Here is a 12,552-nt window from a genome sequence, read left to right as displayed (position 1 = left end):
TCATCAAGCACACCTCTGGTTCCCACTTCTAGTAGTAGGATCTTATCCTATGACTATAGGCCTCATAATAGAAGGAAAAAAATTACTAAAACACAAATCTCATCAGATAAGCAGAGCAAGACAGCTAAATTTGATTGGTTGTTATTCAAAAAAAAGGGGGGGGGCGGTAACTTCTAAAACCAACACGTTTATTGAAACGCACAAGTCTGCTTCCTTGACCCAAAGCATATTGTGTGATTCACGCTCAATGGGGCAGCTCCAAGCAAGATGGGAAATCAACCGAGCCAAACCTGTGACTCAGAGAGTGCTAAATCAGGACTGATTAAGAATAAAAATCTTAAAGCTGGGGTTTCTCAAAAAATAACCACAACACACTAAAAACACCTTCGGAATTTAATGTTAAAAACAATAGTAGATAGTATCATTAGCATTCAGTCAGACCTGTATGTCTAACATGGACCTGGTCTCACATTCTTATTTAAAATAACTACTGTTTCAAGCACAGCATCTTCTGTTCCTGCAACACACAACCTCGCGCAAATCTCATAGGGCAATTTTGGCCCCTCTCTCCCCTCTATAAAAGCCATTGGAAAGCAGTTGATACCCATTATTAGATCAGATTCCACCCCCATCCCTCTTTTTTAAAAGTATGCAAATGCTTACACAATTTACATTTTAGAATAGATGTACAGTTTCCAGTCAGCAAACAAAAGTTTTTCACAGACAAAATGACACCTGTGCCATTTATGAAGAAATGTATCTTACATAGCTGAAGGGAAATAACAAAAATACTTCAACTGTGTTATTCCTACTTTATCGAAAGCATTAAGAATTAAAGCACAGATTCACAGTACTAAAGACAGAATAAAGGACTGAAAGATTATTATTCTAAAGGTCACATTATCTTAACAAAGTGCCGCTTTTTGACAGTGTGACATTGATATTGAAGTAATATGTGCCGTTTAACAGAAAGTGCTCTATGACATCCATGCCCTCTGCACTCTAACAAAGAAATTAGTGATCTTCAAAGGTCACGCAGACTGTGCTACTTTTTGCCAATGGCAGTAGATATCTAAGAAAAGTCTTGATCTCTTGCATGGCAGCAGGCTATTATATTTTGTTACAGATTAGGATTTTAAAAATACATATATATCTCCACTTGGGCCACTACAATTGCACAAATGGAAGCATTCTGCTTCTCTCCCCATCATTTTTTTTTTTCAGAATACGTTTTGTTGAAGAAATGCTATCTTCTTTTAACACGCGTGAAAAGCGACAGCATTCACTTCCCAAGTGCTGATTACATTATGTGCATAAAAAATGGACATAATGCTAGAAATGAAACATCACCTATGTTCCTGCCTGACTCTGAATGTGAAAGCCTGCACATCAGTCTAAAGATAGGCTTATTACATAAGATACAACTAATGCTAGTTCATGGGAACCGCTCCATAACAACAGAATATGACAGTGTATTACTTAATGTGCCACTGAGCTGATGCGACTCAGATAATAGCACACAGGAAATGTAAGGCTGCCCAGAACACAGTATTCCTTCTGTAAGAGTTCCTTTTAAAATCCTCATGGCAAAGTAACTGGTATGCCAGCAAGGAGTGAACCTATATTTAAAGGTTATTAAAAGGGCAAGAACCAAGAAAACAACAAAGATCAGCTCTGCAAAGCTCAATATTCAAAAAAAGATGTGATGACATTTCTATATAAGATGTGAAACTCTAACATGGAGATAAAAAAGATGAATAGAAATGTATTCAAAGAACTAGATGCATTTTTAGTGAATAAGACTTGTTTTCAGCAGGCATTCACTATTCTGACCTTATCAAGCTTTTCAGCTTCTCCAGATCTGTTAGAGCTGTTCAAAACCAAATGAACCAGCCAACTAGAGAGCTGTAAAAGGAGACCATCTCAAGGGAGCTCAATTGCTAATTCAAAGAAAAAGTTATTTTCATGAAAACAGTCTATTAAAATAATACTCCCTTGAATATCTTCTCTAGGTTTATTGGGATATTTCTATCTGCATTTTAATGAAGATCCCTGGGAAAACGAATCTCAGCAGTTACTCAGTTATTATTACTTTAGTGAAACGGTAATCAATCATGTTTGTATACAAAAAAACTAACACTGCCATAAGACGCACGGTTTGTTTAACACAAGGTAGGATTTTCTTGCTGGTCTGCTGACCATTCTTGAACCAAAATTTCACTGGGCTACTTCAATCTTCCACTGGTAAATCCCAGATATCATCGGGGGAAGTTACACTTGGGCAGGATTGACATGCCAGGTGCCATATGGAACAGCTCTAGGACTGATGGAGACAAGGATCTCCCTCAGCTGGTTTGCTTCTCTCTTGACCTAAGCACAAGCCCCCAAAGTCCTCTGGTTTCTGCAGAGCCAAATTCAGACCCAACCCCATCTCTTGCAATAACAACGAACTACTAAATTGCAACCTCTAAGTTCAGTCTTGCCCCACACTCCCTTTCCTTTACTCATACTCCTCTTCCACCCCTTGTTAAAGTCATTCTGCTTTTTGGAAAGCACATCAGTATTTGTGGGCAAAAGTAAAAAAGCAAGAATAAGCATTTCCCCATGTCCTTGGAAGCATGCTGTCCTTTGGAGGGCTGGATGGGTGAGGAGGCCCTGTTGCAAACACTGCATACATATTTTGTATTGATGTGTCATTGGATAAGACTGCACACTGCAGTAAACAAAGCTATTTGAGATATTGGCAAGCACCTAACCCCTTTTGTAAGCCTACACAACTTTGAGCACCTAAAATTAAAGCCCTTTTTAACAGATCCTGACTACGTTTCTCGTAAGCCTCAGCTCTAAAACAAAGCTAGCAATACTTACCTATCATTAAAATGAGGAGGACAAATTGATTAGCAATTAAGTGTGTTAATTTGAAGTAGTCAAATAGAACAGAGCAGGTAAATCCAAAAAGTATATAGACCTTGCAGATGAGATACTGATAATATAAATGCATTCCTCTTTAATAAGTAGTACTAATATTGTTTTTCACCAAATCAAGAGGGTATGATTTCTTTCTGGAAAACTTTTACACCTTATTACGGCAATCACTTTTTTAATTTCATGCTTCCCTAACTTTATTACTGTTAATTTTACTCATTTAATTCTAGCTATTTTCCACCATTTACTGGGAAAATAGCAAGAACTTTATAGTTTTCAGATAAATAAAAGATAAATGGTTTTGTGAAAAAGAGCATCTATCAGTACAGTGTGTTTCTTTCCACCACTGGAAGCCCTCTGAGATCCTATGATGTTCTTTATCTATTTGACTAAGCCCCACTAAAGAACCTGCAGCCTCAGAACAGAAGCCAAGGCAGAATTAAAGCAGTGTGCGACCCAAGATGCCTGAGCAGCTGGGCTCCAAGCTGGCTGAGCCTGGTGGGAACAGTCCCACCAATTTCAATGAGCTTTGGATAAGGTCCAGTAGACCTTGAGTTTGTACATTCTTTTGAACATTTAAGTCTTCTGTCACTGCTGATTGAAATCCAAGCAATAATTAATTTCAATTAGCCACAGTTGATCAACTTATTTCCCATAATTACCTTCACAGGAAAAAAAAAAGTTTTTAAGCAAAAAGGGATCAACTTGGAATTATCTGAACACTTACATGTTTTTTCAGTCAACTCTATTTTACCAACACTCCCGGTAAACATGAACTCTTTTGTTCAGTGCATTCCCTTCCACATGAGCCAAAGTTTTTAAGATGTATATTTAAAGCTATAGCACTATTCTTAAAGGGAAATGAAAGCATTATATTAAGAAAGAATGATGCATCACACTCCTGCTTTTCTAGACAGCCAGGTTACAACTAAACAATAAATGCTGGAGTTGTGCTTTAGAAAAAACAAAAAAAAGTTCATACCAGCCAAACACACAGCACTCCTGAACAAAAGTCAAAGACGAATGTACTAACATAAAATTCTCAATACACTTTCAGTTTTTTTCCTTTAATATTTGCAAAGTGAGAGTACAGGAGAGCTGTAAATCAGTACAATTTCAATAGCCTAATGCAGACAGTTTTCTCATATGTTTTATGCCTAATGGTGGACTATACAATAAAAGCCTAATGTCTATAACTGAAAAGATATTTATATTCATTCTCCCGTTCTTTTGTGTTACGAGTCTTTAGTATATTGTAGATTTCAGTCATCTTGGCTTTAACTCCTGAATGAGCGCTGGATTATTAGAACAGAACTGCTGTATTTCCCTCTTTCATTCTGTATCACGACAATGGAAATAATGCACTAAGGAACTTGAAATATGTTACTACACTGCCAGTCCTTGCAGATGTATTGTGTTTTATATTGTAATCTTTTCAGCATTTATTTGATAGTATTTTCCAAGCTCCTTTACTAAAAGCATTTCTCTAAAATGGCCAAACTCACAGTTCAATATTACCTTCCTTTGATTCCCAGTTCTAATTATGAATGATATTCCCTACAAGCAAGGCAGATCAGAAGTATTTCAAACCAAATGGGTGTAATGAGACATCTTTCCAGTTTTGTCAGTTCTTATATGACAAAATCAAAGTTACACACCGTAACTACAGCTCTCGGGGGTTGTACACTCCAGGATATGTTAGTTGTACTTTCTGTATCTTTTGGATATAAATACATTTTAAAAAGTAGATTTTTTAAAGTAACCAAATGAGAATATTCTAAGCTTTGTTTAACCGGGTAGAAAAAAAGAAAAACAAAAAAAAAAGGAAAAAAAAATCCCTGAAAGCAAGATGACCTTGCAAAGCTTTTGATATGACTGAAATGCACCTCTGTGAAAGCACTCTGGCTCAATAATGCCATCCACCGAAATTGATTATTTAGATTTATTGTTGTTGCTTTGAGTTCTTAAGATACTCAAAAATAAGCTCAGCCATGTGAGTCGATGTATTAGCATGAATGTATTTGGAACAACGCAGCCAAATTCTGCAAAACCCTTTGCAAAGCACCGTTTCACAGAGTGAAAAAGTATTCAGAAGAGAAAAAAAACAACCGTTGTTCAGCTTGTCTTCACATAGATACTTCAAACTTTCCAGCTCTGTTTTTTAGCCTTTTTTGTTAAGAGCTCGTTTTGCTTTCAGTGATGCACCACAAAAGAATTTATGAAGCACAGGTTGTGGTCCCAACCAACAGCAGCGACTGAAGACATGTCTGTGCCAGGCTGCTGATAGCGTCCCACCCCGAGGCCATGCCGCTGGGACAGCGAGCGCCACCACCTCGCTCATCATGCCCCGAAGCTCTGCATTCGGCCTTTCATTTCTGGATCCCATTATGACATTTTACCATCCGACATCATTGTACGATTCAAGTGCCAGAAGACAAGTCAGGTTTCAAACATTCCTTCCTCCCCTTTGCCGCCTTCTCCTACTGCGTAAATATATGCATCCTCTCAGAAACAAAGCAAGCCACCAAGTATAGCTGGTTAATTGACGATAATATTTTCATTCGCTAGAAATGAAAGAAATGGATGCAGAGACCACGTTACCTGAACCCACTGTGGCAGAAGTTGAAGGACCCCGTGTCCCTCAAGGCACACTACCGCATCAGAGGCGAGCAGAGCAACAAGCATCTTATTAAACAACAAGTGCACAAAAGCAAAAGGCAGAAGCCTCTGGGGCCACGTTAATTATCTCAGGGTCGAAGTCGCTGCGAAGGCTGTCTCACCGACTCCACGGCAGTCAGATGGCAGTGCCAGCACACTAAAGTCCCCAAGGTCCCGCAGTTATAGCGCTGTCATATTTCAAATGACAGGTAATACTTATGAACATGCTGACACTAACCTCCTCAATTATATTCAATGTCAAGGTTTTAGTACTGAAGGAACTGCTAATTTTCAACATACACACTTGCTGACAAAAGGTACTTTATCAAAGAAGGGAGTTTAGGGTATCTGCCGCAAGACGCTGAAGATACCTTTTGACACTCGCAATGGGAATAACGTCCTTCATGGAAGCTCTCAAATGATGAAATAAATATTGCCCTTAGTCAAGCATACAAAAATCACAGCATCCTCTATTTGCTTTTCTGACAGACAGTGCCTTTACGTGGAAATCTCACTCTGCCACTAACTGCTGTCTGGAGGAGCAGATAATCTCTTGGTGTTTATTTGAACTTCCTTTGAATAAAAAGGCACCAGCAGGCGTGTGTTATTGTAATGCCTCAGGTGCTCCAAGAAGCAAGACTGAAAAGACAGAGTGCCTTCCACCGTCCCTGAAGGGCAGCTGTGCATGCCACAGAACAATTAAGTGCAATTGCCAAGAAAAAAAAGTAAGCACTGATTTTAGAGAGAAAGACTTTTAAACATGCAAATATGATTCCTCGTTTGTTCTCATCTCCGCTCTTTTCTGAATTTAACTGAAAATACTAACTGTTGAATCAAGTTCATTTAATTGCATAGAAGAGAGATTAGGTGGCACAGATATGGCCACGGGTGAAGGAGCACGGTCTCATTAGAGCTCTCTATCCGTTCAGGCGGCTTCTCCTGCTTGCAGTTGTTAACGTGAACTGGAGACAGATTCTGCTTTGAGTTGCACCAATTTAAATCCAGAGCAACTCTCATCTGGCCTCCAATTTGCATTAATGGTCAGAGGTGGCACGTGGGGATGAAGCTGAGGAAGGCAGCTACCTCCTCTGATGGCAAAGGAGCCTTCTAGGAGCAGAGTGTCTGCACATAAAGGGACGTGGTGCAATTTTAAGGGACAGCATTTTGAACCATTAAAAAAACTTCTCAAAATAACATTTATAATGCAAATAACCAACAGACTTTAAAAAGCTTTTATATACATATATATATACATATATATATAAAGTTATGTACACAGTTTCAATGTTTCCTTATTATGTTTGTTAACATTTACATTGCAGTAACACAGGCATCCACAGCCTCCGGGGCAGCACAGGAAGGACTGACAGTGCTGGAGCTCCACGAGGAGCTGAGCTGCACTACGCTGCGCTGCTCCTGTGAACACCAGCTACGTTTCTGTATCCCCTTCTGGCACACTGTACTGGAATTGTGTACAAGTGAGCATGAACATAAAGAAAGGGTGATAAAAATAGCATACAGCACAATTGCTGTAATGCCGTCATGACTTTTTAAAAGATAGGCTGTTACCGTATTCAATCTTATTTAAATTTCTTTGCAACAGTGACTGTGAACATGAAGTAACAAAATGCATTCTAATATTTTTGCATGAAATTTTGCCCACATTCCAGATATGGATGTGGGCAACTCACTTGCATTGAATATGATGCTTCTCCAGTACTAATATATTCTACATACATTTGCATGCACTACATTTAGCGAACACCAGATATTTTTGTCTGCAATACTTACTGGGAATCACATGAGAAAAAAAAAAGACAATGTTTTTAAATGCAGAAAAACAGGCAAATTCAGTTTTTAAAAGGCGGGTAAGGAGCTTGAGCATCCCCATTTGTAATTGATGTAAACAGGACTTGCAGCTATACTTTGTGAGTGATACAAACTACTTGTACTATCTCCTTTCACAAGAAGATTTTCGTGCAGCTTCAGGATTAAAACTATTACTTTATCACATCTCATGATCCAAGAGTTCCTTTATGTTGATGCATATATCACCCATGTTAACACAGAAGAAACAAACAGAAGATGCTGAGGTAATTAAAATCACAGAAGAGCTCATCAATCCTCCACCTTCTGAGCTGGGAGTGGGAGGATTCAAGAAAACTCACCAAAACATGAGATTTGAAGACCAACGCTTATCTTTCCAACTCTATATGGATGAGGACATTTTCCAATTGATCAGACTGATCATCTTCAAAAGAACTGCTGGAGTAATAAACCAATATTCACTTTCATGAAAGGGAATATTTCAGCAACAAGGGCAGCAATTTTTGGCAATGTGTCTACAGATCCAGAGCTTTTCATTTTTTGCTAACCCAGCAAAGGGATTTCAAAAAGCACCATGCTCTTGTAAAACAACAAGAAAACAAAGCCACCACCCCCAAAAGACCAGTGTCATCCCTTTCAGTAGTCCAAGAAGAAACTCAGTGAGATTTCATGGTGAAACTACACGTTCAGACTAATACCATTCCATATTCACACAGAATGTTTCTTTATATGCCATAAAGAAACAAGGAAAAATATTTTCCTTCAGTGTCTTAGCTTTGGATACTATGGGGCATAGTCAAGTCAGTAACAGCAGGTTTGTTTGATTGTTTTTAAATATGGCAGCTGAGTAGTTAATATCACTAAGTTCTGAGACAGTAAAGGTTACCTTGGTTTAGGGGAATTCAAGTAAGCCTCTTTTCTTCTTTAAAATGTAATTTTTAAAGCACAGCAAAATACTGAGGCCACTAATAGAATTCCAATGATTCTCATGAACTTTCGAGAAGACAAAAAATAAGTGTCACATCTTAAAAATATGTATTTTTGATAGGATAATATAGTCTTCATACTTTCATATTACCAAGACAAATCCAAAACTGCTACATACCCATTTGTAGGGACAGACTAAAAGTTAAGACGACTAAACAGCACAAATTCCTTGGCAGATTTCACATGCACCCATTATACCTCAACAAAACACATGCACATATGTTTGGTAGCAGGCTGTGTGAGAGGGCCAGAAGGGTAAAGTGGCATAGCTACACATCCAGATATGTAATGCTGTATTGTGCAATACAGACATACCCAATGTAATTAACAGGTTTTTAGCATGTAAAGGGAGGATCATAAGAGCTTGGGAACAGAAAAGTGTGGGCAGCAGTGCTCACACAATCTGAAGCATATATACACCAGAGATTTCCTAAGCCTTCCTTTGTTCACTCAGCATTTCTGTGTCCCAAGTAGATGATGTAACACTTCAGAAATATTTGATAGGGGAAAAATATAAATTACAGTCTAAAGACCCATCCCAAAGACTTAATAAAAGAGCAACTTTGCTAATAGGAAAACACGCCCTGTTTCCAGAGCCAACTCTCATAGTAATATTGTATCCCCAATGGATGTTTCCCCACAAACAAGATAATTGAGGACTTGTGCAGGTCTTGCACCAGTAACAGGCCCATTGCCGAAAAGCCTTGAAAAAAACAGACACGCTCTGCTTGTGCTGTGGTTGAGGGTCAACAGCTCACTCGGTGGCTCTGTACCATGCTAAATTCTGCCAGGGCTGCTGGGCCAGCAAGTTCAAAGGCAACTTTCTAGAACATGTGTAAAGTATTTCTGCAGACGCCAATAAAAGATGTTAAAGGAGGAGCCTGGCATGTGCAGCTGAAATATTTCGAACACTACATTTTGTTTCTCTTCCGCTTTTAAAGACAGTTTTCAGATACAGGGAATTACATGCAATCATCATTACTGGCTGAAGAGAGAAGAAAGTTAAAGAATAATGTCCTGAAGCTATTTTTGAAATACTGCTTTTAAAAACTTATAGGCTATATAATTTTAAAAGGTAACGCACACCTCACTTTCCTCTTCTCTCATACCTTAATAAACACGCTTAAAAAAAAAAACATTCCTTAAAATCCATTTGTCTGTCTAGCGTGGGTGGCAACACTGGCTCGATTTTCACCTCACTCATTGTTGTACATCACTTAGAAATCTCACTGGATCCACCCTACTACCCATTGCTCCAAAATATATAGGTTGCTCTGACAACCGAAAGCCTGCACTTTGTACTGTCGTATATATAATTTTGTCAGACTAGACAACCTGTTAGCAGCTATTACAAAACAAAATTACAGAAAGACAGAGAAAAATCACCTCTTTTCCATGTATTCTTTCATTTCTTAAGATAGTCAAGTTTTTAAAATTTTGAATATCTAAGAAAGCTTGTTTCAGCTTTCATATGCAGAATGGGGACTTTGCTTGCCTGAATTAGAACTATATATTACCCTCTATTGCTTTTGTATTCTGGTTTATGAATAACAAAAATTAATGAGAAGTTAAAGCTCTGCTACCTCTAATACTTTTTCTTTTTTCTTTTTTAAACACAAAGCAATGTTCCAAAATACATTGCAATTATATCTATGCTGAAAATGGACAAAATGAATCTGATACCTTAAATTGAACATTGTGACTTTTCAGAAAGCCATGACTGCAATTCAGAACTGCCTAGCCCTCATAAGAAGATACCAGAGAGAGCACAACAGGCCAGGAAGAATACGGGAGTTGTACCATTTCTGGCCAGACGTGTACAATCTGCAGAGGAGCCAACAGCATGTGGTTAAGTACAGCAAAAGAACAGGATGAGCATATGATGGTGTTTCCCTAGAACTGGTTTCACCAAGTGACAGCTTAAAAAACAACAACAACAACAACATAAAAATCCCACACCTCAATACTTGCGTTAAATCCTAAAGGTTATTACAAGATGCACTGCAAGATTCATTCAGGATTTCCCAAATCCTATCAAAATAAAATAGCTATTTCCCTCTCCACTGCCATTATTGGCATTACAGAAAATTACAGACATTTGCAAAAAATCCACTCTCAAAATACAGTGGTTATGGCTCAGAACGGAACAAGAAACCTGAAAGCCCATGGCCAATAACCTCATTTAATGACACAGCAATAAATAGCTGAGCACATACACACAGATATTACCTTCTCCAACCTCAACTCAAAAATGTCCACATGAACTTAGATAAACAAATTTCTAACTGGGTCTGTATTGTTGTAATGTTGGTCATTTTTCCGATGACTGTAATAATGACTCAATCAGCTTCCTCCGAACGTCAGTACGCACACAGTCAATGTCCTGTGACAAAGAAAGGACTGGTATCTGCCCAGCACTTGCCCCCTTGAAATAAGTGATGGGAAGAAAGCTCTTCACCCCTGCCAAAACTTTTTCTGGCATGGATGTCCTTCGCAAGAATGCTTAACTGTCCTTCCTCTCTTCTCTCTCCAAAAAGTTTGAAAGCAAGACAAAAAAATGTGAAGAAGAGGCAACTAAAAGAAAATTCCTCCCTTACATATTACACCTTTTATCCATCTACAGGATTTATTTGCAGTCTGCCCATGACCCAGACTTAAGCTACTTCAAACACGCAAAAATTGCAAAGGTTTTAAGTCTAAAATCACCTCGTGAAGTGAACGGGACCAAGGCAACTCCAGAGGGCTGCTACCTCATCCGCTGCCAGCGCAGTCCCTCGCAGCCTGGAGGGACCGGATCAGCGGCACTTTCTGCAAGCAATGCACAGGGAAGAGATGCGTGACCAGGCTGCTCCCCTCTGCCAGCTCCCCTCGTCCCAATCCCTCCACAGCAGAGACTTGGGTGTGCAGGTTATGATTCAAAAAACACAAAACCACACTGTTGACCTTCGTAAGAATGGCTATCATATGCATGTGTGTACGTATGTAAACATACACAGACACTCAATTTTTATATACACATCCAAAAACTAGGTAGAGCAAGATACTGCATCATTAGGCCTCAGAGCTTCGGACTGTACCTCTCTAGGACAATGTGTTGGACTCCCAAGGCTTGCTCCGCGACAGGTTTCTCCTGAGAAGGCAGTGGCTTTGTTCTCCAACACCCTCACCTACCTATTACTGTCAGTGAAGTTCACTCAGGTGCTAAAACTTGAAATGACTATTTTCTCATAAGGTAATGGACTTAAATATTATTTAGGCGGAAATAGATTCTTTCCTCCACAAATGTGATGGAAATAATCTGCAAGTACTTTCATTTAGAACCACTTATGATGTAAAATTATTTCAGACCACAGCTTCACTCTAGCATAGTATAAAAATTATATTAAAGCTGACTCTGAAATATTTGCAAGCTGTAATACCATTCCAGTACTGAATTTTATAAAATCAAACCCACTGCAAAAGAGACTGCTAGCTGATTATTCACATAAGTAGTAAGCCATGGGAAAAAGCCGTTGATGTCTGGCAGCCAGAGTTGTATAAAATAGTTGCAGCAGATGAGAAAGTATATTCTGCATGCATTCAGCTTTACCTTTCCTTATAAGAAAGTTACAAAGAAACTGTTCACATTTTGCAGAGTTTTCACTCTGATAAGTATGTTCCTTTCCAGAAAAAAATTAGTCCGTTTACATAAAGCCTGGACACAATGATGTTTAACGACATTACTCAAACATTTATTATACAAACACCCACTTAATTGCATACCCAAATATCTAATAGGAAAAACACATTTCCAGTTTCACAGTTATCGGTTTAATTCTTTCACACATTCAATAACATCACCCTTTAGTCACCAAAGGCAACCTCAAAAATAATACGCCTTCCTATCTGCTTTTAACACAGGCCACTGGGCACTTAGTGCCCCAGCAAAACATCACAAACATTTGCCATCCAGAAAGTTCAACCAAAGCTGGTTTTAGCCGTGACCGCAACAGAGACACAGTTTGCATGAATCCTGTGGTGGGAACTAGGCAGAGGACAGTCAGCCCTCCTTGAGGACACCAGACTACAGGAATTTGTACAGTTGGATCAGGCCCAAATGGGTTCATGTGCATTTATATTTAGTGAATTTTCTGTCTGGAAAAATCACCTGAAACA

The 12,552-nt window shown here is 38.7% G+C and overlaps 1 protein-coding gene across 18 annotated transcripts in view; it reads right to left on the bottom strand.

Annotated features, from left to right (window-relative positions):
- The window catches only part of NAALADL2 (N-acetylated alpha-linked acidic dipeptidase like 2), a 438,404-nt gene that overhangs the window by 259,004 nt on the left and 166,848 nt on the right, over positions 1-12,552 (bottom strand). The window contains exon 4 of one of the 18 annotated variants that reach the window (XM_080604235.1): positions 11,104-11,205. The exons of the other annotated variants lie outside the window; for them this stretch is intronic. The gene's annotated coding sequence lies outside the window, so the exon portion shown is untranslated. The remainder of the gene's footprint in view (positions 1-11,103; positions 11,206-12,552) is intronic. 18 annotated transcript variants of the gene reach the window in all.

The sequence above is a fragment of the Anser brachyrhynchus genome (genome assembly GCF_964034855.1).
Source record: "Anser brachyrhynchus genome assembly, chromosome: 9".
Taxonomy (NCBI): Eukaryota; Metazoa; Chordata; class Aves; order Anseriformes; family Anatidae; genus Anser; species Anser brachyrhynchus.
This window is presented reverse-complemented; position numbering and strand designations above follow the sequence as displayed.